This window comes from Diceros bicornis, chromosome 3 (assembly GCF_020826845.1).
Source record: "Diceros bicornis minor isolate mBicDic1 chromosome 3, mDicBic1.mat.cur, whole genome shotgun sequence".
In the NCBI taxonomy this organism is placed as follows: Eukaryota; Metazoa; Chordata; class Mammalia; order Perissodactyla; family Rhinocerotidae; genus Diceros; species Diceros bicornis.
In genome coordinates, this window is record NC_080742.1 from 65,721,845 (window position 1) to 65,748,905 (window position 27,061).

Here is a 27,061-nt window from a genome sequence, read left to right on the forward strand (position 1 = left end):
TATAAATATGCCAAGGCCTTTTTTTTTTTTTTACATATTCTGTCACCAGAATGTAATGTGTCTCTTTAAAATATAGTATTCAGTGAAAATTGCTTTTGTGACCCGATTCACATACCAGTTAGCCTTGGAAATGAATAGCAATCCTGAAGTGGCCCTTCAAGAATTTTTAAACAGAGCAACTTCATGTTTCTATTTAGCATGGATACTACCTGTATTCTTAAGGAATCTCTAAATATGTATGTCATATATTTTCATATATAGAATTTTTGCTTGTTTCCTTAAGAATTGATATACTTGCTTAGTTTCCATGGACTAGAGTATTCCTAAATTTACTCACCCAAAATTTATTTTTTTTACTATCCTCTACATAATATTTCATAATTTATAATTGATAGAACACAACACAACTAAGATTCTTATAAACAAATAATCAATGTTTTCCTGAATATAGAGGAAATATCTAGTTTCATACCTTGGTTAAAAAAAGAAAAATTTTTCTCAATAACAAATAGTGTCAAGTTGATATAGAATGGTGTTCTTTGTGGAAGGTATATAAACATGAAACCTTTTTTAAAATGTTAGATGCGAAACAAAAATAGAAGTGGAAACAGCAATAACGTACTATTTTGTGGAAATAGTAAATGCAGAGGATTGGTAATAAATGTTGTACATAAAAGCAGGTTTCATAATGATCTGAAATTATCTAGTTTGGGATTTCACTCATTTTAATCCTAAAGTGTTTGCCCCTCCTACGCTTTCTTTGCAATTATAACATTTGAAAAAATAGCAAAAATAGTAGTGGTGAGATTTGCAGAAATGATGTAAATTTATGTGAAAGACTAACATAATCTTAATTTCTAAATGTTCTCTGTATGTTTTGAAGGAACATAAATTTAAGTTAAACTTCAAAAATGACTGTATACATTAACTTAATAAAGAAGATTGGTCCAAAAATATACTTTTAAAAAATAGTGCATTAAAAATGGAACAGGCAGTATTCCTAATTGGTAATATTTTTTCCTAAAATAATCCCAATGGAAAAATTACTTTCATTAGACTGAAGAGTGAGCTGGCTTAACTACTAATAGTGTCTGTTCTTTATCTAAAACTATTTCTTCCATTTAAAAAAAATTATTCCTGTTCTACTGATATAAAAATAAATCAACAGCATCAGATCTTTATATTTTCACTGACGTATCTTAAGAATGAAAATGACCCACAGAGAAATTAAATGACTCACCAGAGACCGTGTAATTCCTCAATGGCAAAGCTGAATTTATGGCCCAAGTTTGTGATCACCAATGTATTGGTCTTTCCAAAGGTATCCCAAATTGTTCATGACTGCCTTGAGTTTTGTGTTGAATAGGAGTCTGAGGTTGTTCCATTTGTCTGAGACTGCAGTTAGTCATCTAAGACAGAAAGAGTGATGAATTCACCAGGATGAATTAGTGAGGTCTGCTATGGCTGGTGGGGAAAGAGAGCATGGCAGTGCGTGGACCAGATGTTTGCCATCCTTGCAGTGCACCAAACTGAATACTTCAAATTAGTCACTGAGTGACTTTGTAAATGATGCTTCTTGGCTTCACAACACAAGGGAAACATTAGAAATTATTAAGTAGGTGCTTATTTTCCTTTATTGGTTACATTAGATATAAATTTTCTGCAAGCTAAAAAAAGACTACATAATGTGATTTAAAATCAAGATGCAAACTAAAAAATACTATTTATCATTCCTAGTTGACAATTTCTGTGTGATGGGCATGGCTGTCTCTTAGTATTTATTAAATTTTGTGAGTACCAGTATACCGGGTGGTACTCAACTAAGTCTGGAGGACCATGAGATTACTGGTGGGCTAAAAGGAAGAAAGATATAGAAAGGACGGGTAGGGGTACCTAAAGCCAGCCATGTTCCTTTATAATCTATGTAACTGGCATTTATAATAAATTGTGAATCATTGTAATAGTTCTCAAATTTTTGAGAGATCCTACATAATGCCCTATTAACGGATTAATTTAATATCATACATACTACTTCCATGGTTGATCAACTTTCATAAATAAAAAGGCAAAATTTTTAGGCATGTGTTCCAAAGAGGCAGATTAAATTAATTTTTACTCCCTTTCCCTTCACTTAAAAAATAAAAATTCTATAAGTTTATTAACAAGCCTGAAGTAAAGTGCTGTAAATTTCAGGGGAAGAGAGTCACAATTACCAAATGTGGGTTAAAACTCAAAGTACCTTAAAGAAATAAGTAACGTTACATATTTGATATTAAACATGTCTAAAGCTCTCCATCATACCATCCTCTTTCAGGTATTTACTGTATCAAGTTCCTAATAAAAGATGCAATAAAAATATGTTTCAGAGGAGTATTTTCTGGTCTTTTGGTATGCAAGTAGCCGTCAGACGTTAGCTGTCATCTGCGTATTGTGCCTCCTTATTATCACATTGTGGAACAGTAGTGGTACTTTTATGTACCACTAATAGACTATTTATTGTGCCTCTACTCATTCATTGCAATATTGGATAGTAGTAATTGTACTCACTTATATCATCTCTACCTGAAAATTGAAAATTGTAATCTTAAATTCTGTCTACCTGTTGTATTTAAAAGAAATGTTTGGGCTCCATAAGTTGTGAGTTTGATATTCTAAGAGTAACAATATAATATCCTTATTATAACTTTGAATGTTCTTGGACAAAGCATTAAGTTCTGGCTTTAGAGGACAAGAGTATGAGAGTATGAGGGCTTCATTGTGAGAGATTACTTTTCAATACTTGCTTTTCACATTCAGTTTTTTCAAATAGTGTACATTTAACTCTAATCTGGAAAAATCTTCACTTATTTGACTTTTCTTGCAAACTTTAGTAATAGGATAGACGCCTTTCTTTTTTTCTGTGATATACCAAACAGCTTTGCAAATGGCTAGCTCTGTCAAGATCCTAAACTTCACAATCTTCCGCTTCCCTGCCAGGCGGTAGTAACCCAAGTTCACTCCCAATAGCTAGACCTTGTTGACGCCTCATCTGCCCGAATGGCCTCATTAACACTTACCTGCAGATAGTCTTATTGTTAGTCTTGCTTACAGGTTTTTACACCTAAGTGAATACTATTTTACATAGGTCTCTGCCTGTTAGCTCTAAGTGCTAAGGCAATTATGTTGAATGTTTAGAGTCTTTGTCTTTTGGGTCTTATTTTCAAAATCTTTGGCATTGGGTCAAGTGAATATTTTGAGCAACAAAATTTGTTGGACCTGTAAACTAAAAATGAGACTTGGATAGTCTTGGTCCAGCTGGTTTATATCCATTCAAATTAAATTACATTGACTACATTGGATCTTTCCTTCTACAGATCTTTACTCTGTTATGATTGCCTCCTGAATGTTTCGTTTTGATGGCAGTTGTGGACTGGAGTAAATAAGAAAAGGGATAGTGATGATTTTTAAGAATCTCTTCTTTTCTATTCCAAATTCATCTCTCTTTTTAGGCTTTACATAAATTCTACCCAAGTAATAATGTCAAATAATCTATCCCATGGACTCTAGAATCAACTTTCTAGGTTGAATATTGGGCAAATTACTAGACCTTTTTAGCCTCATGCTCTCAATCTGTAAGATTAGGACAATAATAGTATCTACCTGTCTATACTATCTAATCCCATAGGGTGGTGATGGGATTAAATTTGATAACCTCGAAAAGTACTTAGCACGATGACTAACACATACGAAGTGTGCAATAGATATTTGAGTCAGTATCTGTAGTAGCATCAGTATACTCTTGCTTGGACTAAAGAGGCAATTCTGTTTGACATAAATTTAAATATATATTTGGTATTAACACTAAATAAGAGGCATTGGGCATTGTACCTTGGGTCATGACTAAGATGATGGAAATGTTCTTTACTGAGAAGAAATTCTTTACATTCATCAATTTAAGTTGAACACTGAGTTATTCACTCACAAAAATCGGTCTTATCTAAATGGTTTCTGATTTGTTAGGTGGGAGATAGCTAAGTGGAAGAGAAAGAACCCTATCTCACCAGACCTAAATGATGTCCTTCTGGCAGCCAAGGAAAATTGTGGTTGAAGAAAGTTAGGAAAAGTGGTTGTCCCCTCCACTGACTGTATGCAACTAGAGCACATGAAAATGTGAAGTTAGAAAATACATGTGGCAGTGCCAGGTTACCTCCAATGTCTTCCTTCTCTATTATAAACATATTGGCAGAGACTAACCAAGAGGTAAAGATGAATTACTACTTATTAGTAGTATTGATCATTTTACTAACATGCTGAAGATAATCAACCAGGGATAAAGTTGTGGTCATTTTTTTTGGAGATTCCTTCCTATAAGACCCATATTACAAAATTTAACTCTTTGCTATTAGTGTAAACTTGTGTTAGTATAAATTTGAATTTATTATGAAGCAATACAAATTAGATTTCTTAATTCATCCTTTTCATTTTGAGTAGTTTTTATTTGCTTTATGATAGTATTGGTAGTAGAGTAGGTCCTTTGGTATGAAATAAACCTTAAGATAATTAAATGTTTCAAACACTTATGTTACAGCTGATTTTGTTAATGCCATAAAGCTATAATATAGTGAATGTGTTTAGGGCTACTATTAAAAACCTACCAACCAGATTCTTCATGGAAAATAGAATAAAGTTTTCTGTTTTTAAAGCCTTGGCTGGCATTCATTCATATGCAACTTCTTGATTAATCTTTTTCTTTCCTAGTGTAGTTTAAGATATTAATAATTATCTTTACACACCTCGCTCAGCTGGGATGTAGCTCCCTGAGCTCAGTTCATTCTAGGCACCTCTCTTGAGTGATTGCCTCTCACCTTCTATTTATTGCAATATTTGAGACTGCCATGAATTCTCTTGATGTTGGTTCCAAGAAGGACCAGTAGCAAAGCTTTTTCAATGGAGACTCCTCTTTGAAATTTATCATGAATAATTTACTCCCCTTGATGATTCACCAAAGCATTAGTATGGCAGAAATCAGGAGCTGATGAAAAGATTATTTATGTAGTTATCTGGTTTTGTTGTTGTTAATATATTTTTCATCAAATAAATTGATACACACACTAGAATATGTATGTGGCAATAATGTGAATTTATGGTGCCCATTTGGACAGACTATATTTTTCCTTTCACATTTTAAAGTTATTTGTAATGAGCTATTAGTGACAATCTCTACAAATATGAAAAATAATCTGCATTAACTTCTAACAGAACCACTCTATAGTTCTTGCATATTTCTAAACATCACTTATAAAATGTGTATTCCATATTTATTATTTGTATTTCTGTTCCTTGTATATTTCCACATCATCTTAGCATTAGTGAAAGGCACAGAATATGTCATCCTAGTGTATAAATCTTTGTGGCTTGTGAGTACGTGCACACACACACAAACATACATACACATACATATCTAAATGAGCAATTGTGTAAAAGAATGTGCATGCGTTTTTATTGAGTTCTATCTGCAATTCAGTTTTGTTTCTCTTTGTTTTGAAGTTAAATTTTTTACATTTGTAATTTTCATTAGGCAAATGAGTTATTTGTTATGCACAGGATTAACAAATTGTAGAATCAAATTTTTATTACTGGCACCCTTCATACAGCAATATATTTCCTTCAAAAACATTTCTAAGTAACTGAATTGTTAATATAATTTTAATACGTAGGATATCAGTTTAAACAGCACATGATTCCCATTGACATTAAAGCTTAAACCTGAAACTGCAGATTGTACTTTAAATCTTATCCACTGGAGTTCCAAAAGCTTACTGTTATCAGAGTTCTGTCATGCTATAATCATATAATGCACCATACAACTTCGATGAAATTGCACTTGTTTACTTCCAATTAATCATATTCCTTATCATAAGGATAATAAACTTGCTGCAAAGAGATTCACACCACTGATAAGATCAAAATAAAAATAAAGTTTTGTGCCAAGTTAAAGATTTCAAGATCGAACTTTTGTCGTATTTAACATTAAGGTAGGGCCAGCTCCGTGGCTTAGCGGTTGGGCGCGCGCGTGCTTCGCTGCCGGCAGCCCTGGTTCGGATCCCGGGCACGCACCGACGCACTGCTTCTCCGGCCATGCTGAGGCCGTGTCCCACATACAGCAGCTAGAAGGATGTGCAACTATGACATACAACTATCTACTGGGGCTTTGGGGGAAAAATAAAAAAAAAAAAATTATAACATTAAGGTACAGCACGAAGTGCTCAGGCTCTTGCAACCATGTTCCTGAACTCTTTTCCCTGAAGTCATGATTACCTTTCCAGTAGACCTTCCTCATGTTCTCTCTTAAGAGAGATGGTATGATATTTTGTAAATCCAGAGTACTAGTTATAACACACTCCAGATTACATAAGTTGTATATTTAATATTTTAAGAATAACAATATAATATCTGAATTTTAATTTAGAATTTTATATGTAAAATTTTATTTAGTCTGTCCTAAAACAGACAATATAGAATAAGAGTAAGAGAACTTAAGAGTTCTTACTTAAGTAATCGTAGGTAAAAATATCTTGAGAGATATGACAGTGAAGGGGAGGCATCAAGTAAATATCTCAGAGATAAAGTCTCATTAAATTAAGCATAATTGATGAATTCACATGTGGTTGTGTAATTTTAGAGGAAGAGAGTGTTGAAAAAATGATGTCATCAAAATTTGATAAACAGGCTTAAAAGTTTAGGAATTTAATATTTCTAAAGCATCGTACATGCATGCCTAATGGATGTTTTTCTGATACACAAGTAATTAACACAAAATTAAAATAAATAAAATAATATGAATAACACGTGTACCGTTGTTTTATCCCTATTTCTACTTAAATCCTTGTTGCCTGTAAGTTGCGTATCTCTTATATTCTCTTATATTAAGGCTGGAAAATATACTTTTTTTGCCTATCTACCCTTGTCTCTTTATGTATTACCTGAGTAGTCACTCTGCTTTATTAGAAGGGTTGTGCCCTATTACTGCATTGCCAAGATAAAGAGGAGGGGATGTCTACCCAACATGCATTTCCATGCTGTATACATGGAATATTGACTGATAGAATATTTTGGCTAAAAGGAGCCTTATGGTTCACCTAATTCAACTCCTTTATTTTATAGTTGAGAAAATTAAGCAATCTAAGTGATTTCCCTAAATATCTCTCCATTATTCATTGAATTCAAGAGAGAGCTATTGATGATCTGATATTTCTTTATTATTGAGCCATGGTTCATATGTATTAATTTTGGCAGCCTGTGTATTTTAATTTTAATTCTGTATATCTGTCAAATAAGGAAATCACTCAGTTTTTCCAAATGTTACTAATCACATTTACCTATGAAAAAGTTTTGAAAACTAGATTTCATGATTACTTTTGAAATTACCCTATGTATTACTTGACTCCTTGTGGTTTGTTGAGGACACTTTTAAGGTCTCAATCTGATCTGTGAGATAGTTGTATTTATAAGCTGAGGTTTTAGAAAAGAAAAATTCAAAGATCTTCAATGATTCCCCCAGAAACGTTTTAAAGTGAATCATAAAATCCCATACTGTTGATTTTTTGCTTACATAGGACTTCAGCTAGAAAAAAGACTTTTTTTTAAAGGTATACAGGGCATTCCTAATTTGGTTCCTAATGTTTAAAGAGATCAGCTTAGTGGTTACAAGGTCTTAATACTTTACAGTCATTTTCCCTTTATTTAGACCACACATCCACGCAAGATCAGTTGCTCTATAGAGGAACAAAGAGGGTTTGCCTGGCTTTTCAGCTTGTCTGTTTACTGTCCATCAGACAAATATTATGTCTTCACAATTGAAAATAAGTGATTAGCGGATCTATTATGCCATCCTGGTCTTAAAATACAAAGAAAAGGGGACAAGACTTTAAGACTGATATTGAAATATCAAACATTTAAATAAGTAAAGCTCCGACTGGGTGCTTGAATTGGCCAGATGAAAACGCTAAAACCGTTAACATACAACTTTGATCCTGTAAAATATATTCGTAGCACTTGTTGTAAATTGACTACTTAAAGCTATAGAAATGAGTACAGAGATTAGAATTCTGTTGAGAAATTGTGGTTCTAGAAAAGTCCTACAAAGTACCTGAAATGATCAATTCCACCATTGTTAATTAGCACATATTATTTTTTCATTGATACTATCATTGGATAAATAATTGCTTCTATTCCTATATCTCATAACTTGTACACAGTCTTTAATGGCCACCCAATGTCTGCTGAATAAAGCTCTACAAACCTAAGCCTTGCAATCATGTGCCCTCCAAAAATTGGGCTCTTTTTCTTTCCTAACCTTATCTCCTATTATTTCACAACAAAAACATTAGGTCCTGACTAATGTATTTACTCTCTGTTCCCAAACATAGAATATTTTAAACTTTTTTCTATTCCTTTTCCTGTGTTATTATCACTCTGTAGCCTTCTCTCTTTTCTTTTCTGCTTATCAAATCCTACTGGTTATACAAGGCCCAGCTCAATTACTATCCCACATGAGTGCTTTTTTACCAATGTAGTTTACATTGTTTAATCACTCTTTTGATCTTGCTATGTCTATACTATCCAATCGACACTTTTGGAACTATTCTTACACAGCCCCTGATACTCAGTTCCATTCAACACATATTCACTGAGCATATACTGTGTATATCTCATAGTGCTACAAAAATTTTCACTGAAATGATAAGTAATCACCTACATTTAAAAAGTTTAGACTCTGAAGATAGCAAATATATAATTTGGGACTCAAAAATCAATGCAAACTGTAAAAAGAGTTTTAATCATCATTCTAAGGAATTAGGGACTGGTAGATGGAACAGGTTTATTTGAGGTGAAGTTTTGAAACAACACAAAACAGAAGTTCATCACACTAGAACTGTAGAGAGTATTCCAAACATTGGGAACAGAATAAGCTAAGTTACAGAAGAGAGAAAAGAAAAAGATAGGTAGTTTTCATGGTAAAGCATCTATCTGGGGAATTGGAGAACATTATGGGGAAAGGTTGGCATAGGTAGTCTTTAAATATGTGGACTAAGGCCAAAATTTGAAGTTTTTGAATGGCTTTTTTTAAGGATCTTAAATATTCTGTAAGGTTTTGAGCAATGAAGTGGATGCAACTAGACTATCCTATTTAATGATATCCTTGGGAGCAATAGGAAGAAGTGATTGGAACTAGAAAAATATTGGTGTCTGTGTGTTTAAGTTAGAGGATGTTGTCCAAAAATAAAATCATGGTCATCTTAGTTAGGAGAAGGACAAGGTAAGGAAATAAGAGGACAGATTTAAGGGAAAATATAACACTTTGATTTTAAAAGATACGTTGACAATTAGAGAAACAGAAAAAATTGAGATCCCTGGAAGTTTGTGCCTGGATATTTATATTTGGCTGATTGTGACCCTGGTGATATCTAGAACACAGGAAGAACAGATCTGATGGTCCACAGTAGGAAGTTGGAGGTGATAATAAGTGTTGTTTGAGAAATAATATTTGCCTTGCCAGCGGATATCCATGTTCAGCAGGCAGTTAGCAGTGAGTTGGAGATGACGCGCTTTTGGAAGTCATACCATATGCAGAAGACTCGAGTCCATAATTTTGAAGGAGATTGTAAAGAGGAAGACAACCACAGAGAAGTCTTGAGACAAGACATTGGGTAAGGGAAGAAAGGAGAACCAATCAAGAATCTATAGATTATAGATATATAATCTATATAGATACATAAACAGTAAAGAACCAGGAGCCGGCAGTCAAAGGACAATAGAAGAGATTTTTTTAAAGCACTATCACAGACTGAAGGGTAGTTTTAAGACTGTGGATGGAATGAGACATGAAGAAAGTCATTAGATTTGTCAAGAATGTTTTCTAAACAATATAGTCTATGGCAGTGACTTGAATGGTAACTAAGAATATATGTAGAGATGACAAGTAGTATACACTAGTACTTTGGGGAAAATGCTGATTAAAGGGAGATAATAGGATGGGAGCTTGAGAGGCAGTAAAATTGAGGAAAGGTCTTGGGGAGAGAAAAGATTAAAGAATGAAGATGAAAAGATTAAAAATGCAAGAAAGAAAAGAATAAAGAGTTGAAACAAGGTCTGAAAGATGATGAGGAGAATGGTGCTGGCATCAGGGGCACAGGTGGAAATAAAGATCTTTAAAGTGAATAGAAACCCACTCTCATCTGAATTGGATGGAAATTTAAAGATAAGTAAACTCGTAGCTAGGTTATTACTTCTCATTTTATTTATTAAATCTGTTTATGCCTGATGACTCCTATTGTGTCCCTCTCCCCCAGTCTCATGACATCTAAATTTGAACTTTATATCCCCTTTTAGGGATTCCCGTTTCCAGGACAAACTGTATGAAAGATGGGAAGGGTATATTCATGGTTGTTAAAATTTTCTAGTTATGACAGCTTTACTCTCACCATATTTGTTATACTTTGTGATATTATTAGCCAAAAGAATAACTACTCATTAGAGTTAAAACTTAGCAACTATTTTCTCATGAGAGACTTTGATGACATAGTTACAATGTGAGTGTTCTTTCCTTCCTCTCAGAAATTTAAGATGGATTAATATAAATCTGAAGAACATTAATTATTTTATGAAACATTTAGATACATTAAGATTTTGAACTTTTTAAGTAATTGCTTAATTTTTAGTAATTAATAAAATAAAGCTTTTCACTTTTTAGAAAAACCTTTTAGTGAAAACAGAACATGTTAATGGAATCAAATACATGCAGAAGTATTATGATAGTCTCTTTTTCACTGTATTGACAGTTTTACATTTTAAGAGCATCTCAATAAACCAATCTCTGAAATTTCCCTTAGACATACATTTAACTGCTTAATTCTGTGTTTATTACTATACAGTATGGATACAAAGATATGACAGCATAATATATCCTTAAACAACAACAACAAAAAACCCTTCTCTTTGTTCATAAAATCAGAACTAAACTAAAGCACAAGGAAAACATTATAAATAAATAAATAATATGAAAACAAAAGACACAAATGGGGACCTTGTGTTTGGAGCCTGTTTATAGTAACTAATATTTCTGCTTTACAAAATGGACCTTAAATAGTAGAATTTCTGGAATTGGTGGTAAACTATTGGAAGTATATTATCTCCAAATAGTTCTGTGACTTCTGAGAGAGAAGTTTCTACATCACTCGTACTGAAAATAATTCATTTTCACATGCTGACCAGAATCCTTTTCCTTTTTATAGTTTTCACCTCCCTGCTAAGCAAATTTGTTGAAGCTCTCCAAACTGAATTAAATCGTTTTTCTGTTTTGCCTTTTCCTGGGGTTTTGGTGAAAGTATCAAGTATGTCAGATTTTATGAGGCGAAGTTGCAATGTGGTCACTTTGGCAGAAGCCCACTCTATAAGGTATAGCAACTCTTTGCTGTAATTTTTTTATACTTTTTTACACCTACTTTTTTCTCTTGAGGAAACTAAGCATAACTGAGAAGTAAAAGAACTTGTCTAGGCTCACATTTTAGTAAATGATTAAGTCGAGATCCAAATTCAGGACTGTCTGACTCCAAGATGTCTCCTTTACGTCACACCACCTGGCATCTTCCTGGGTTTTTTAATTACTCCACTGCAAACATCATTTAAAAGAATGCTTCCCCCCACCCCCCTCATCAGAAGAATGCCTGAATATTTCAGTCATCTTAGCTGCTTTGAACACCTTGACTTCTCTTTTCCCCACCTCCTTATAAACCAGGGATTTTCAGCTCCACCCACTTCAGACAAGAACACAAAAAGGATTTGACAATCACCAGGCAGTGTTCCAACTCATGCTCTCAAAAGTTTGATTGGTTTTTTTTTCTCCCCAATTCTGACGACTTCCTGTATTTCTCCTATTAGTTTACAGTTTCTTATCTTTCTTGATCCAACAGTTTACTCTCATTAAATCTATTCTCATTGAATCTTCTCTTCTGTTTGGCAGTTGAAATATTTATTTGACATTCTTGAGTCTGTGCTATTTTTCTGAACTCTCCCCTTCCTACCGTAGTGTGTCTTGTTATTCCTATTTTTAGCTGTATCAAAAATAATCAGAATATTCACTCTGCCCTACATATGCCCAAGCCTTCCCCATCTCCATGCCTTGCCCACTCAGGTCTCTCCCTGCACTCTGCTTCCAGAGTGGTCGAGTTCATTGAGTCCATATCACGTCCTGGATAAGGCAGTTTCGTCTGGCTACCGTAAAATCCGTGTGGATTGGAAAGCTGCTTCACCTTTTTCTCTGCTAGATTATAATCACTTTGGGAGAATATCATTTTATTTTTCCATTCGACATGATGAGAAATGCATGCACTTGCTTCTAGCACAGTGTCTCGCACATAGTAGGTCCTTTAGAGAGTAATTTCGTTTTGTTTGTGTGGAATTTTTTTCTCTTCTGCTATTCCTCCTGTTTAATCTAAATATTTCGTCGTAGAATCAGGAAAGAAGTACAATTTTGAGTGAGAACATAATGGTAAGCAATATTCAATTTTTTTTTCTCCGTGTACTATCCAGTGGTAGTTTTTTCTTACTGACCAAGAAAAGTTTCTGAAGTATGTAAATATTATTAGAAAGAGTGAGACATTAACCAATGGAGAGAGTTTTTGTTAAGTTTACCAGTCTTTAAATCAGTGTTTCCCAAACTTAGGTAACCATCTGGGCCACATTTTTGAGGCTCAGCCAAACATAGGGATTTATTATTTTCAGTGAAAGCATCAGAAAATGTGTATTTCTATCAAGTGCTCCAGTTGATTCTGAGGATTAGTCAAGTTTGGGAAACGCTTACTCAGGAGCCAGCGTGCTCCACCGGCCAGCAGCATCACCTGGGAACTTGTTAGAAATGCAGAATCTCAGGCCCCACCCTAGACTTACTGAATTGCAATCTGCATTTTAACAAGATCCTCAGCTAATTTATATGCTCATCAAAGATTAAGAAGCACCGTTTCAAAGTACAACTATTAAAAAACATGAACATCCTATCCTGTTGTTTTAAAATACAAATGTGTGTGTGTGCATATATAATTTAAAGTGCTACAAGCTAGTGTGCAAATGCATTTATAATTTAAAGGAATATTTGGGATCTTTATGGTTTGCTGTAATGTTTAATGTAATAAAAAAAGTCTGAGGAAAACACAATTTTATGCTCTGTGATTATATTTAGCATCGTTTTAGCTATTTATCTGGCTGTTTTGTATGTGTGTGAAAGACAAAACTGTGCCTGCACAAACCAATTGTTTTCAGTAAATTGTATTTAAAGGTAAGATAATTTCAGTAATATCATATTTTTGGAATTTTGACTACAAAATGCAACAAACTAGCTTGACTGAATTTTTCACCTGGTAGCTCATGTCTATCAGATAGATACAGTGGTTGAACTGAAGAAGCCCTGCTTATAGTATGATGTTAAAAGTTTTATATCAGTTAGTCTCTGATGTGTCCTGTAAGTATTTCAGGAGTAAAAAGATTATAGTAAATCTCTTTATCCTCCCTACATCCCACAAATAATGAGTTATTGGAAGTAGTTTTAGTGATGTTTACTCTTCTATGAAGATTCCATTTATAAATACCTTATTATCATTTGTTAAAGTAAATGACACTATACAGAATGCTTGATGACTTTAATTCATATATTAAATATGCACATATATTTTAACAATATTTGCATCTTATAATACATTTAATAATGACTTGTCATAGTGTTACTGGTTAACCATTTCTTTGATTTTATCCTATATTTTTAAAATGAATAAAGTGCTTCCATATGTTATATTAATTTAAATTGTTTCTAATTCCTGATTCTGAAATGGTGATATTATCAGTATTTGATCACATGTATTTCCATCTTAACTGAGATTTTTGAAGGAAGCTTTTTCCCAAAACAGTCATTTGAAATATATCAGGATGTCAAGATTCCGAACAGTAGTTCATATTCTTGTTCTTCTACTTAATGCTTAAAAAAATTTCTAACAACATATTGATTACCATAAACAATTTCTCTTGAACTCGCACAAAATTTCTTGCTATTGCAATGCATTTATAAATCATAGTTTGTACTAGTAAAGGCAGTTTTACTAACAAAGTACTACTAGTTCTAGTATTATTAAAGCCTAGTTAACCATTACTATTTAAATGCTGAGTTTTGTAGATACTCATTATGTAATTCATATTAAAATTTTGGCTATTTCATTATTCTTTCTAAGTTCTAGCTTTATTTGAATGAACCAACTTTAAACACACAAAAACATAGTAATTCTTGAAATTGTGACTAATTCAATTAGGTTATACTGATTTCTGCTGTCAATATTTTCACTAATATGTGAATAAAATATTTGAGGAAAGGCGTAGCCAAGGGTGGAAATATAGAAGTATTTCCCTAACCTATGTAAGAAGAGGAAGCCATTCTCTTACTAGTTACGCAATAGTTTCTCAAAGTTCAAATCAGTTGCTGATTTAGTGAATGTGAATTAATAAAATCCATCATTCTTAGGGTCTTATTGATGATTCTGACATTCTCATCTTCATTTTAAAGTGTCTTTAATATTTAGTTTAAGCTCATTCAGTTTTTTAACCACCAGTCTCAGCCCATAGTTGAATTAGATTTTTTTTAAATGCTGTAAAAGAATTACATAATGCCTGCACAACATTTAAAAAGTATATATCAAATGGTCCAAAATGACAAAAAGTGTCTCTTCTCCCCCAGCCCGAGAAGAAAACACCTTTTATAGTTTCTTTGTTTTTAGGTTTCTTGAAAATGGAAAATGAAATACCCTCTGCCCTCAAGAAACTTATAATTCATATTTTACCCAAGACTATTGCTCTTTGGGATCTGAAGGGAATTGCTTTTCTGGAGCATTGGACAATAAACAGGTGGTTGGGTACTGCTTTAGATTTGTCATTAGAAAGATTTCCGAGCATATTGAGTATATGGTAGTAGATGTGCCAGTTCGTGAAATGAAAAAGAGTCCTAAATATTTTTCTTAAGCAGGACATTTTGGCTGTCTCCACCAACTCTTAAAAATAAACTGAATTCAAGCAATGTCATTTTTGCCCCCAAGTGACTGGTTGTTTTTTCTGAACTCCTACAGCATTTATTATGTGGAACATACTGCTTCTGTTTCTTGATTTATCAACTCTAGATAGAATACATTGACTCGCTACTCTAAAAAGATGAGAAATTTAGTGATTTACCACCACCACCAATTTTTGCTAGTTCTACTATTATTTTGAGCTCTCCTAGTGGTTTACTTTATTATACAAATGATAAACTTAAATATCTATTTTTTTTCTGTGTATTGATTCTCTACTGTCAATGATAGCTCTTTACAAAAAGAGCTAACAGGCTATTTTTATTTTATGAAATCACTAAAATCTTTCTGAGGATACAAATTAGAAGATTCTTAAAGATGTCTTCTGTTTTCTGAATTACCTGCTTCATTTCTTGCTACTTGTTACATTTGTTGGTCTTTCTCATTCTTTTTAATGCTACTGGTTTTTTCAAATGTCTGGTATTTTTTGGTTGTTGGTTCAGTATATGAATGAAGGACTGGGCTGAATAATAGGATTAGTAGCTGGGGTATGTTTTCTGCTTGGTTGTGTAGGTTTCTTTCAACAATAAGCTTCTCCCTTAAACGGGAATGTGTTGACACGCAGGCTTGACTTTAGGGTCTTCACTTTAGGACTGAGTGCACCAAATTGCCACTATTGCCACAGTAAAGAGTGTTACTTTGGCATGGCCGACTTAACTTGTAAGTCTGTAACTGCGGCTGGGAGTTAGCTCTCAACTCTGCTCTGCTTAGCTTTCGCATTCCTACACCGTATTGGGTGCTTTCTCCAGATGGATGGTTTGTTTTCTTAGACTAGTGATGCACTTCTCAGAGTTTATCCTGGGGGCAAAAGCCATTTCTGTGAGGAGACATGCTCTATTACTTGGAGGGGGTGTGGGAGGAGTAGGTGTTTTATAGTCCTGTCCATTCTCAATGGTGGATTTTATTTATTTATTTTTTCAAAATTTTTTTGTGTGTGTGTGAGGAAGATCAGCCCTGAGCTAACATTCATGCCAATCTTCCTCTTTTTGCTGAGGAAGACTGGCCCTGGGCTAACATCCATAACCATCTTCCTCCACTTTATGTGGGACGCTGCCACAGCACGGCCTGACAAGTGGTGGGTCGGTGTGTGCCCGGGATCCGAACCTGGGCCACCAGTTAACCGCTACGCCACAGGGCCGGCCCCCTCAGTGGTGGATTTTAATGAATTCTCTTGATGATTGTCCCATGAGCCACCCTTGCCCTTTGTGTTCTGTGGGAAGTAAGGATTTACTACTGGTGTTTTGGGCTGCATTTTTCCATCCTCTCTTGTTTGCCAATCTATGCCCTTTCATCGGCTCACTTTCTATGGGTTTCTCAAACTTTCTGGTCTTCTGCTGGCACCTTTTCTTTTTTTTTCTCAGCACTGATATAATTATATTATTTTTAAAACAAAGGGAGAGAAGGGAAGTAGACTTGGGTGCTTATTCTATTATACTAAACCAGAAGTCAATAGTTCTTTTTAAATAAAATATTGTAATGCATGGGGAAAGTAAATTTCATGATTACCTCCAATGGACATGTCCATGTTGCAAAACGCCATCTGAAGGGCTCTGATGCCACATTCTCCCACCTGAAGAGCAGAGTGTGCTATGGCGTACAGATTTGCAAAATCCCTCTTGGAGCACAAATTTTGCTTTTTATCCATTTAATTCACTTAGTTCAGGTAGTTTTGATTCCTACGAAAGCAATTTGAGTTACTTTTTTCCCTCCTTGGTATTAAAAAGTGAGGCTACCATGAAACTTTAAAACCATGATCGTAACCAAATATTGGAAGAAAGAGCTTTGCCATTTTATTGTGCACCACAGGAAACCCTCTAGCCTGCTGTTTCTTGAACCTGACTCTCCAAATTATGGATCAGGACCAGAAAGCCCCTCACAGGGTTGTGCTGATCCAGGCTTTTCTCCCGCTGCCTGCAGGCTGCCTAGGGAGTCCTGTGTGAACTTCTCAAGGCTGTTCCTACTGTGGTGCGTCTTAGATGCAGATGTATGCAGAGAAGCATTAGAGCCATTTATGACCTTTGAGGGATCTTCTTGCTCTGAAATTCTTTGACAGTAGAAGTGTTGGCCTTTACTAAAATATGATAAGGGCTGGTGTTTGAGTTTGGCTGAGGAGAAGGATGATGAATTAATATCTAGGGAAAAGTGGATAAAGCGTAGGTATGTGCGTTTTCTTCTTGGCCATGCAAGATATGCCCAATTGGACAAAGAGGGAGAAATTTGAACCATCTGTTTTAAATAAGGCATAATTATTTTGCTTTTAATAAAAGATACTCTGATTATACTATGTGCTTTTTCTAGGGAAGCAATAGACTCACAAATCTCAGCAACAGAAGAAACTGTTCGGGACTCTGACTCTCCTCAAACTGTCTTACTATTAACACAGTGCCCTTTTTCAAATGCTTTTTATGCTCAAACCAGTCTAGCAATCATCTTGCCACATATCTCAAAGATCTCCTAAAAATACTGCTTTATATCCAAGATTTTCCTAACTAAAATAGGATTAAATTCTATTATGCCTACTCTATATGGTCCAGGCATTGGAGAGTGATTAGCTTAACAGCTATGGCTCATTCACCGAAACTATCTAACTTAGTTAAGTAGGTTTTTCAATGATTGGTTTACTGAATTTGTTACACTTTTGCATTTATTCTGTGTTGATTAATACAGTTAGCCCTTGAACATTTGTCTAAAATTTAGTACAAAGTATTTTTGGAGATTGTTTATATCCAGTCAATTTAAATAAGATTAAGTTAGTGGCAACACTATAGTTTTTAGTAATTACAAAAGGTTTGAGAAAAATTGTGACAGTAATTATTGTATTGAGCTACCTTAGAGTGAATTATGTTCAGTATATTTGGAGTGGAAGCTATATAGAGAATTTTTTTTCAAAGAATATGATCCCCAGCTGAGACCTTAGACTTAGCTTCAGCTCATGGGTCTGCCATGTACTACATTTATGACCTCAAGAAAGGCGTTTTTTCCTCTCTGGGCATGGATCGTATAAAATGGGGATAACACTCCTGATCTGAATGTGGACCATGATCCCGGAAGCTATGTACAGGGTTGTGCTGTGCTTATTGATATGGGCTTTTCTTGCACAGCCTACAAGCTGCTTAGAAGGTCCTGGGTTTCTCCCAAGCATTCTCTGCAGCCCTGTCCGTAGGTCCACAGAACGTTTTCCTATGATGAGTATGTTCTATATCTGCACCATCCAGCAGAGGAACCACTCGCCATATGTGCCCCTGGAACCTTGAAATATGGCTAGTGTGATTGAGAAACTAAATGTTTACTTTTATTTAATTTTAATTTACTTAAATTTAAGTAGCCATATGTGTCTAGTGGCTAACATATTAGACCACATAGGGAGAAGATAGAAATAACTGAGATGCTATTACAATATTTCCTAAATACAGATATAGAGAGTTACTATGAGTTTCGAATCACATAATAAACTAGATGATAAAACATTTCTCTACATTTAAAAAATGCTTTCCAAATTTAAGTGATGATTACATGAAATAGCACTTCTATGTTTTTGTGGCATTCTGATGGAGAAATTATTTCAAGACATTGCCCTTTTTTTTTTTTTTTTTTTTTTGTGTGTGAGGTAGATCAGCCCTGGGCTAACTTCTGCCAATCCTCTTCTTTTTGCTGAGGAAGACTGGCCCTGGGCTAACATCCGTGCCCATCTTCCTCTACTTTATACGGGACGCCACCACACCGTGGCTTGACAAGTGGTGTGTCGGTGCGCACTCAGGATCCGAACCCGTGAACCTCGGGCCGCTGCAGCAGAGCGCATACACTTAACTGCTTGCAACACCAGGCCAGCCCCAAGACATTGCCTTTTTTAATTTATATAATTCTGAGAATAATTTTCATATCTATTATTATCAGTACTATTTTTACTTTATTATTTTGAACTCATGTTTAGCAATGTGCTTATCTAGATCACTAGAATAATCTGTTGTATCCCTTAATTTGATTTTAAATTAAATACATAGTATAGGAAATAAGAGTTCCCACAAACATAATGCCTTTTATTTAGGAAGACTATTTTTTAAGCAGATACAAATGATTATTCTTAATTTATATTCCCCTCTTCGCCTCTCATGAGATAGCATTACTCGCATTTCTGTTGAACCTATCATGTCCTATTTTCTTTACTGATCTATTTTAATCCAAATCTGTAAATATTGCCTTCCTTCTTGATTAGCCTTTCTTCTCTAGATTTACTTTCAAGTAGTGATAATAGTCTGTAACTACTTTTAACCTCTCCCTTTGGACTATTAAGAATTCTACATTTAAGGATATATTGCCTTAGAACAATGGATATTACAGTAATAAAAGTACAAGTAACATATCTAAGAAGATGAAAGTGATGCAGCATTCTATTATGTTAAAGATTGGCATCTTTTGACATCAGCTTGATATTTCTATGAATGTCCATTCACCTCAAGTGGTTTCTTCACATAATGAGTTAGCTCTCATCTTTCCTTGCAATAAATTGAGGCACCAAGTTCAGTTTTGTGTATTGAATGATAAAACATTTGAGGGTCATCTGAGCTACTCTTTGTTTTTATTGTCTTTGGTTTTGGTCAGGCGGTTATAAATACCTGTCTTTGTCCGGTTCCTTGGATTCTGTATCAATAAATTCTGTAAGATTCAGAATACTGAGTGTTAAAAATCATAGAGTTGAATAATTTCTGCTTTGGTTTTATTTCCAGTTATTTAAAAATAGAGGCTTTAAAGTATACTAAGCAGTTTTAGGTTAAATGATTTCAAACATTTTTTCAAAGAATTTTGAGGTATCTTTTTAAAACTTCAGTTTTGACAAAGTAAGAAATACAGATAAGAAAAAAGAAAAGTCTTATCCCACCACAATTTTAAAATAGCCCAGAAAAAGATTCCAAACTTAGATTGTGTGTATCTGTGTCCGTGTCTGTGTATGTAGGTTCACATCCTTAATTTTTTTTAAGTTGCAGTCATCAAAGAATTGCTGGATCAAAATGTCAGCATATTTTTGGTACATACTTCCAGCCAGAAAATTAGTACCAGTTTACAGAACAACCAGCCAAACTTGCCCGTTTTCCCATTTCTTTGTCAACACTGAAGATTATCTTTTTTTCTATCTTCCCTGATAAGACCAGTCAAAAAAATGATTTCTTACCATTGTTTTAATCTGCATTTTCTTGACTATTGAAGAAGTTAAATAGCTTTTCATGTTTATAGACCATTTGTATGTCTCTAGGTAAGCCAATCATGTGGAAACATGCATTTTGAATCTCCACATACAACGTATTTCCCAAATTTACTTGGTCCCAGATCCTGTTTTGTACAGAGTATTTTGTTTCCTATAACTCATTTTTGGGAAACACTATTATACACTATGTAACATCATATTTAATTACCAGAATTTGTATAAAGAATTTAACTAGCAATCAAATGCACTAGATTGTAGAGAAGCAGCTTGCAGTGCAGATAGATTCTATCCTTCATTATTTATATGATGCTAAAAAAATGTAGACACTAAATAAATATTTATCAGTTATTGATCCTTTAAACATTAGCAAGTTATGTCTTTAAATATTATGAAAGTCTTCACTTAAATTTATTTTTAAAAGTTTCCATGTCTATTTTGGAGGCATTGCTATTGGATGAAGTTACATGGATTTATTTTATAAAATAAATCTCTCAGAAAACTGAAGATACAAATATACATATATTTCAAAAAGCAAATAATAACATGGTTGGTTTATTGTTACGTATTACAATGTGGCCTGTTTTAACCATATATATTAACATGGCATTCTCCAATAATCAGTTTAATTATAATATTTAAATAATTTCTACATAATTCCTGTATATAATAAAGTATATAGAATGCAGACTTTTTAAAGAAAAAAAAACCCAAGTCCACCTGTTGAATTTGTTAAGAGTCCTGTGGGTTTAACGGGAGGTTCAGTTTAGGCAGATCTACGTTGGGCTATGCACCCCACCCTCACCCCCACCCCCAACTTAATTAGGCTGTCAATCACAATTAGTAGTGTTATACATTTTTCACAGCTGCCTGATCAGTACTTTGTTTCCACCAAGCTTAGCAAATGGATGGCAAATTGAATGTGTTGTTGAGCAAGGAAAGATACTGTGTTGAGTATTCTCACTCTGAAGGTCTTCCATTGTTACATAACTTACACGTAAAGCAAAATGATTAAGGTGAAGTAAATTAAACAAGAACTTTTCAAAAACAGAAAATAACGAGTGAGAGCCAATTCTAATGAGATTATTGAAACCACAGACACTGGGGAGCAAAAACTTTGCTTGCGATGTTTCATTGAAGGCCTCTGAAAGGTGGCTGGTATTTAAGCAAAATCTGTATTCGTAAGAATATGAGTATGTTGAAATAAACTATATTGTTGACACCTATTTGGGCACAACTTCTATTAAAACGCTCAAGACTGAATTGAGGTTTTACTTCGTTTTTAAATGCCAGCAGGTAGAATCAAATCCGCATTGCATATACCTGCGTGTATTTATTATATTCACTAGATCAAGGTATTTTCTCAGGGTTGTAAACTGCTTGCAGAAAAAGAAAAAGTCAAAATCAAGAAGCAGCAGACATTTTTTTATAAACAGTGATTTCAAATCCAGTACTTCGACTTTTAAAACTCTGTGCATCTTTGCAAGGAGCAAGTGCATATTATTTATAACATAATGAACTTATATTATGAGGAAACAGTCATCATAAGGAGTAGGCACCCTTACAAGTCATAAAATTGATTATATAATACTGCCCTAATTGGTCATTCCTGCCTAGTAACCGAGAGACAGGTGAACATGCTATGCTATTTTGATTTCTCTGTCCTAATTATAATCCTGTCTTGCTACAGGCTTTATGGTATTAACTTCCCGTGTTGTAATTAACCACTACATATCTATATTAATTTTCCTATTTTCTTGAACCCACAAACCCTTTTCATTATATTATCAGAAAGAGAATAGTATTAAACACTTACCTGAACACAGATCTATGGCTCCAATGAAATAATACTGATCTTAGAACTTTCTACCTATAAGTACTGAAGATTCTTTTTTTCCCAATCTGATTTAGTCCTTTTCCTGAAAGGAGTTTACAGTAATGTCAAGAACAAGAGGCGATGTAGAGACCCAAATACCAAGTTTAGTAAACAAAGGGTAGAGATATTTATGTTAGTATATCATAGAGGTAAATTGCTTTGTAAGGACTTCATTCTTTTATTTACCATTAGTTGAATCTCAAGTAAGGGACAAGTATTCTGTTTAGTCTTACAAGAAAAGAAAGAATCCACAAGGCTAATCTCCATTAAATTACAATATGGGGAGCCAAAAAAGAAGGTATAAAGATTGATAAATAGCATGATCATTATGATAAATAGCATGATCATTATGATACAGTGTAATCAACAGTACAGAAGAGTACGAGTATTTATGGGAATGTATAAGACGAGTGCATATTCAGAGAAGGAGTTCAGGGTGAGGGTCAGTCAGGGGAAACTTTCCAGAATGTGTGACAATTGAGGTCAATTTGAAGAAGGAATTAGTCATAAAAATTGGGAATATTACTGAGGCAAGACATGAAGTGGAAAAATAAGACCTGTTTCACCAGAGTAAGGCTACCTAACAATAGGGAAATAGTTCGTCTTTTTTTCCTTAGTAGTGAAGCATGTTCCACATCTCAATATCTCAATGCAGAGTCTCAGGTGGAGACAGTAGTGTCACCTCAAAGCACAGTGATTAAAAGTGCTGGGATCTGCAGTAATTCATCAGAAATATCTCATTTTTCTCATATGATTAAAGAAAGAAATTATGGTTCCTTTGAAATGTTTTCTCTTTATCAAAACCCCCCATTTCTTGGCGTGGTGTTGCGTTGGCCATTTTGCTGGGCTTCTTGGAACTCAGGTTTGTGGCAAGCCATCGTCCAATTTCTCTAGTCATCCCAGCCTAAGGAGGCAATGCCCAGACTGCAGACTGGAAGCTGGGAATAAACTGTTTTGGGTGCCCAAATCTGGTAAAGTTGCACTGTTTAAAGGCAAAAGGGAAAATATCTAGAAAAGTCAGATGCCCCCAGGAGAGAGTTTTTTGAAGCAGGTCCCTCTTGGGCTGATTATAAAACTAATCAGCCATTTATCAAGCAAGCCATTATGTATCTGACCATATGAATAAACATAGTTCATGCAAATATAATTTATGTTAAATACATTCTCGAGTTATTATGCACAATATTTTCTTCCTCAAAAAGCAGTGACCAAAAGTGCACATATATTTGCAGTAATTCTTTTCAGCATCTTGAATGTCCCATTTTTCTCCTATTGATGAAAGAAGGGCAGTTCCTCTGATTAGGTCTCCACTCCACACGTGTCCCAAGCATTGGGAAGAGGGTTACTTATTTCAGAGGCTATACATTAGGATGATATTCTTAGATAGTCTGGTTGTTTAAGGTTTTAACAGTACTTCATATTTTGTTCTGTTAACAAATCTTGACATTCTAGAAGGAGAGTCCTGTCCTGAGCTCATTAATAAACAAATTTGAATGCTATAGTCTCAGTCCTGACCTCAGAGTTACCCATTAGCGACTTTTCTCCATTGTACTATAATGTAATCATAGACACTGAAGTAGCAGACCATTTTCTTTGTTAATTGGAAATAATTCAGAATCATTACAGTTCACGCACACACACACACACAAAAACAGCCTGATCATTTCCTTTGTTTTTGAATGAAAAAAATTGAGAGTTCCTCTCAATGCTCATATATTTAAGGTATAAATTATATAATTTAAATCATTGTTGCAAATGTAAAGTGGCATTTGTGTGTACAGCCTTTTAGAGTCAGTTTATTACATGTAAATCTGAAAGGTTATAGTTACCAACTCTGGACGTGAAAAAGTACCATAATTTATTAGTATTCCTCTCTGCCAGGTGTATATAGTAGTGCCGGAAGCCCTGAAGCCCTCCTCCTCTCCAGGCTTACACCATTCGTTGAAGACAAACCCATTCAAATGTCCCAAATATAATTTCACAGAATGTATTTTAAAATCTCTTTAAAAACAAAGTGTCGTTCACCTATGAAGCAGAGGTAATAATTATTTCCAGTGTCACATACATTACAGTCTATTCTCGAGCCTCTATTTCTTTGCCAATTCATTAAGATATGTCATTACACACTGATAATCTTATGCAAGATCCTCTGATGTTCGGGTATCACCATAAATGCCAGCAAACATGGCAACTGTGTTTCATTACTAAGCCAGTGTGTGTCCAGGTGGGGTGACTGGACACGGTTGTGTAAGTTGTGCCCTACACAAGAACACCACGTCACTGGGCAATTGGGCCCCAAATCCAGCCTGCGTTCATTCCCCAAACCACGTGCCTGAAAGACTAAATCTGTCCAAAGAGTACAAAAGCACTTTGTGAGTTTGTGGTGGCCCTTTGGCCAGGATAAATAGCCTTCGATCAAGTGCATCAAAACTTGTAGAGTCCTTTCAACCAGCAGGCATGCAACTATCAACTGGACTGAAGGAGCAGAGTAGGTTTTTCTTTATGAAAATATGCACTTGTGCAGTTACTCGATAATTATCTCATCTAGTCATGCCAATATGGCGAGTAGATGATTCTACCTCAGATACAATGCAGAAATGTCATCCCTGTAAATCCTGCCTTTTTTAGGGCCTGACACTACTCTCGTATTCTTCTGTCCCCAATTGTTTGCCTACTAAAGCGTTTGTGTTCATGTTTATTTAATCAATATATAATAAATCAGTGCTAGAATAAATTTTACCCCCTATAATGTTGGCATTCTTTGGATTCTGTTATCATACTCATGTATACTTTTGTGGTCAAGATCCCTTAAGAAAAAGGGATGGATAGTTCTACTTTGAGGTATTGGTTTACATTCCGAAGATAGGCAAACCAGTCCATCTTTTTTCATTTTCATAGGCATGCCACATTTTCTTGATTGTGAGGTACACACACCTTCATATTTCAGATATGTCTACAGGTGAGTATAAATATAAAGGGTTTTTTTTCACCCAAAAGCTATTATTAATCAGTGATATATCTTATGATGGGTACTGCCTTACAACTGAGGAATTGTGATTTCTGAGTATGTTGTTACATCTGTTATCAATGTGAGTGACAATTTTGATCAGCCTAGAGTGGAGAGAGGCAGGGTTTCTCTAATGATGGCTACAGGTTTCTCACTTTGATTTTTTTCTGTGTTATTTAGATTCACCTATCTTTTTTTGTTTGTTTTTTTTCATATATCCTAGTAGTTTATTTTTCTGTAGAAGAGATTCCCAGCAGAGGCAATACTGAGTTGAAGGGTGTGAGTATTTTAAATTTTAATAGCTGTTGCCAGATTTGTTTATAACAAGACTGTAATAAATAACATTTCTACTTGTAAAGTATGAGCCTATGCTTTATTCTATGACCCTACAAAAAGTGTTATCTTTTCTTATAATTTTTTTCAACCTTATAAGCATAAAGTGTATATAATTTTTTTAAATATGCATTTCCTGAGTACCAGTGGGGCTGAGGCTCTGTCAATATGTTTATTAGCTGTGTGGATTTACTTTTTTGTGAACTACTGATTCATGCATTTTATTCATTTTTCTGTTGTTTAGATTCACCTATCTTTAATATTCATTTCTTAATGCCATTCATCTTTTCTAAAGTAAACATTTTTTTAAATTGTTAATTGTGGTGAAATACGTATAACAAAATTTACCGTCTTCATTATTTTTAAGTGTACAGTTCAGTAGTGTTAAATATGTTCACATTGTTGTGCAACCCATCTCCAGAACTTTTTTATCTTGCCAACTGAAGCTCTATATCCATTAAACAAACATAAAGTAAGCTTTTTTTGAAGTAGAACATATATACCAAAAAAGTGTATTAATCAGCGGTGTATAGCTATGGATTTTCACAAAGTGAATACATTCATGTAAGCACCATCCAGATTAAGAAATAGAACATTACCAGCATCCGTCTCACTCTCAGTTACTACTCTATACAAATTGTTTTTGATTTGTTGACTTTGGATCCAGCAACCTTGCTAAATTCACTTGCTCATTCTGATAGATTATAGATTCTTTTGGATTTTCTAAATATATAGCCATATTATTTATGAATAATGATACTTTTCTTTCTTTGACTTATTTACTTCCTGTGCTATCCTTGATTTGTTGTACTGTCTAGGACTTATAGTAGAAGGGTGAATGACTTAGAGGATAATGGGCATCTTTGTCTCATCTCCCAACTTGGGGGAAACTTTCTATATTTCTCTGCTAGGTATGATGCTTGCTGTGGATTTCTGTAGTTACCCTCTTGGATCAGGGAAGTTCCCATCTATTCCTAACTTGCAAAGGGCTTCCATCCTGAACAGGTGTTAAATTATTTCAATTTTTTTCCCCCTGCATACTTTGAGATAATCATATTATCTTTCCTCTTTATTTTATTATTGTGGTGCATTACGTTAATTGATTTTCAATTACTAAAATAATTTTCTGGAAGACTTTATGTAAGACTGGTATTATTTCTTTCTTAAATTTTGGAATAATTCACTGGTAAAGTAAACTGGGTCTGGATATTTCTTTGTGGGAAAATTCCTCATTCAATTTCTTTAATAGATGTAGAATTATTTGGATTTTCTACTGTTTTTGCTAAGGTTTTTCTAGGAATTTGTTCAATTCACCTAGAATTTTAAATTCACTGGCATAAAATTTTTCATAATATCCTTATATTTTGATACATATATGATCTATAATGATATTCCCTTTTCACTTCCAATATTAGTTATTCCTGTCTTTTATTTTTATAAGATCAGTATTGATAAAGTTATATCAATTCTTTTTTTTTCGAAGAACCATCCATTTTGTTGATTTTTCT

At 34.2% G+C, this 27,061-nt stretch overlaps 1 protein-coding gene across 1 annotated transcript in view; it reads left to right on the forward strand.

Moving 5' to 3' along the window:
- FOXP2 (forkhead box P2) overlaps positions 1 to 27,061 on the forward strand; it is a 322,160-nt gene that overhangs the window by 243,979 nt on the left and 51,120 nt on the right. The window lies entirely within an intron of this gene.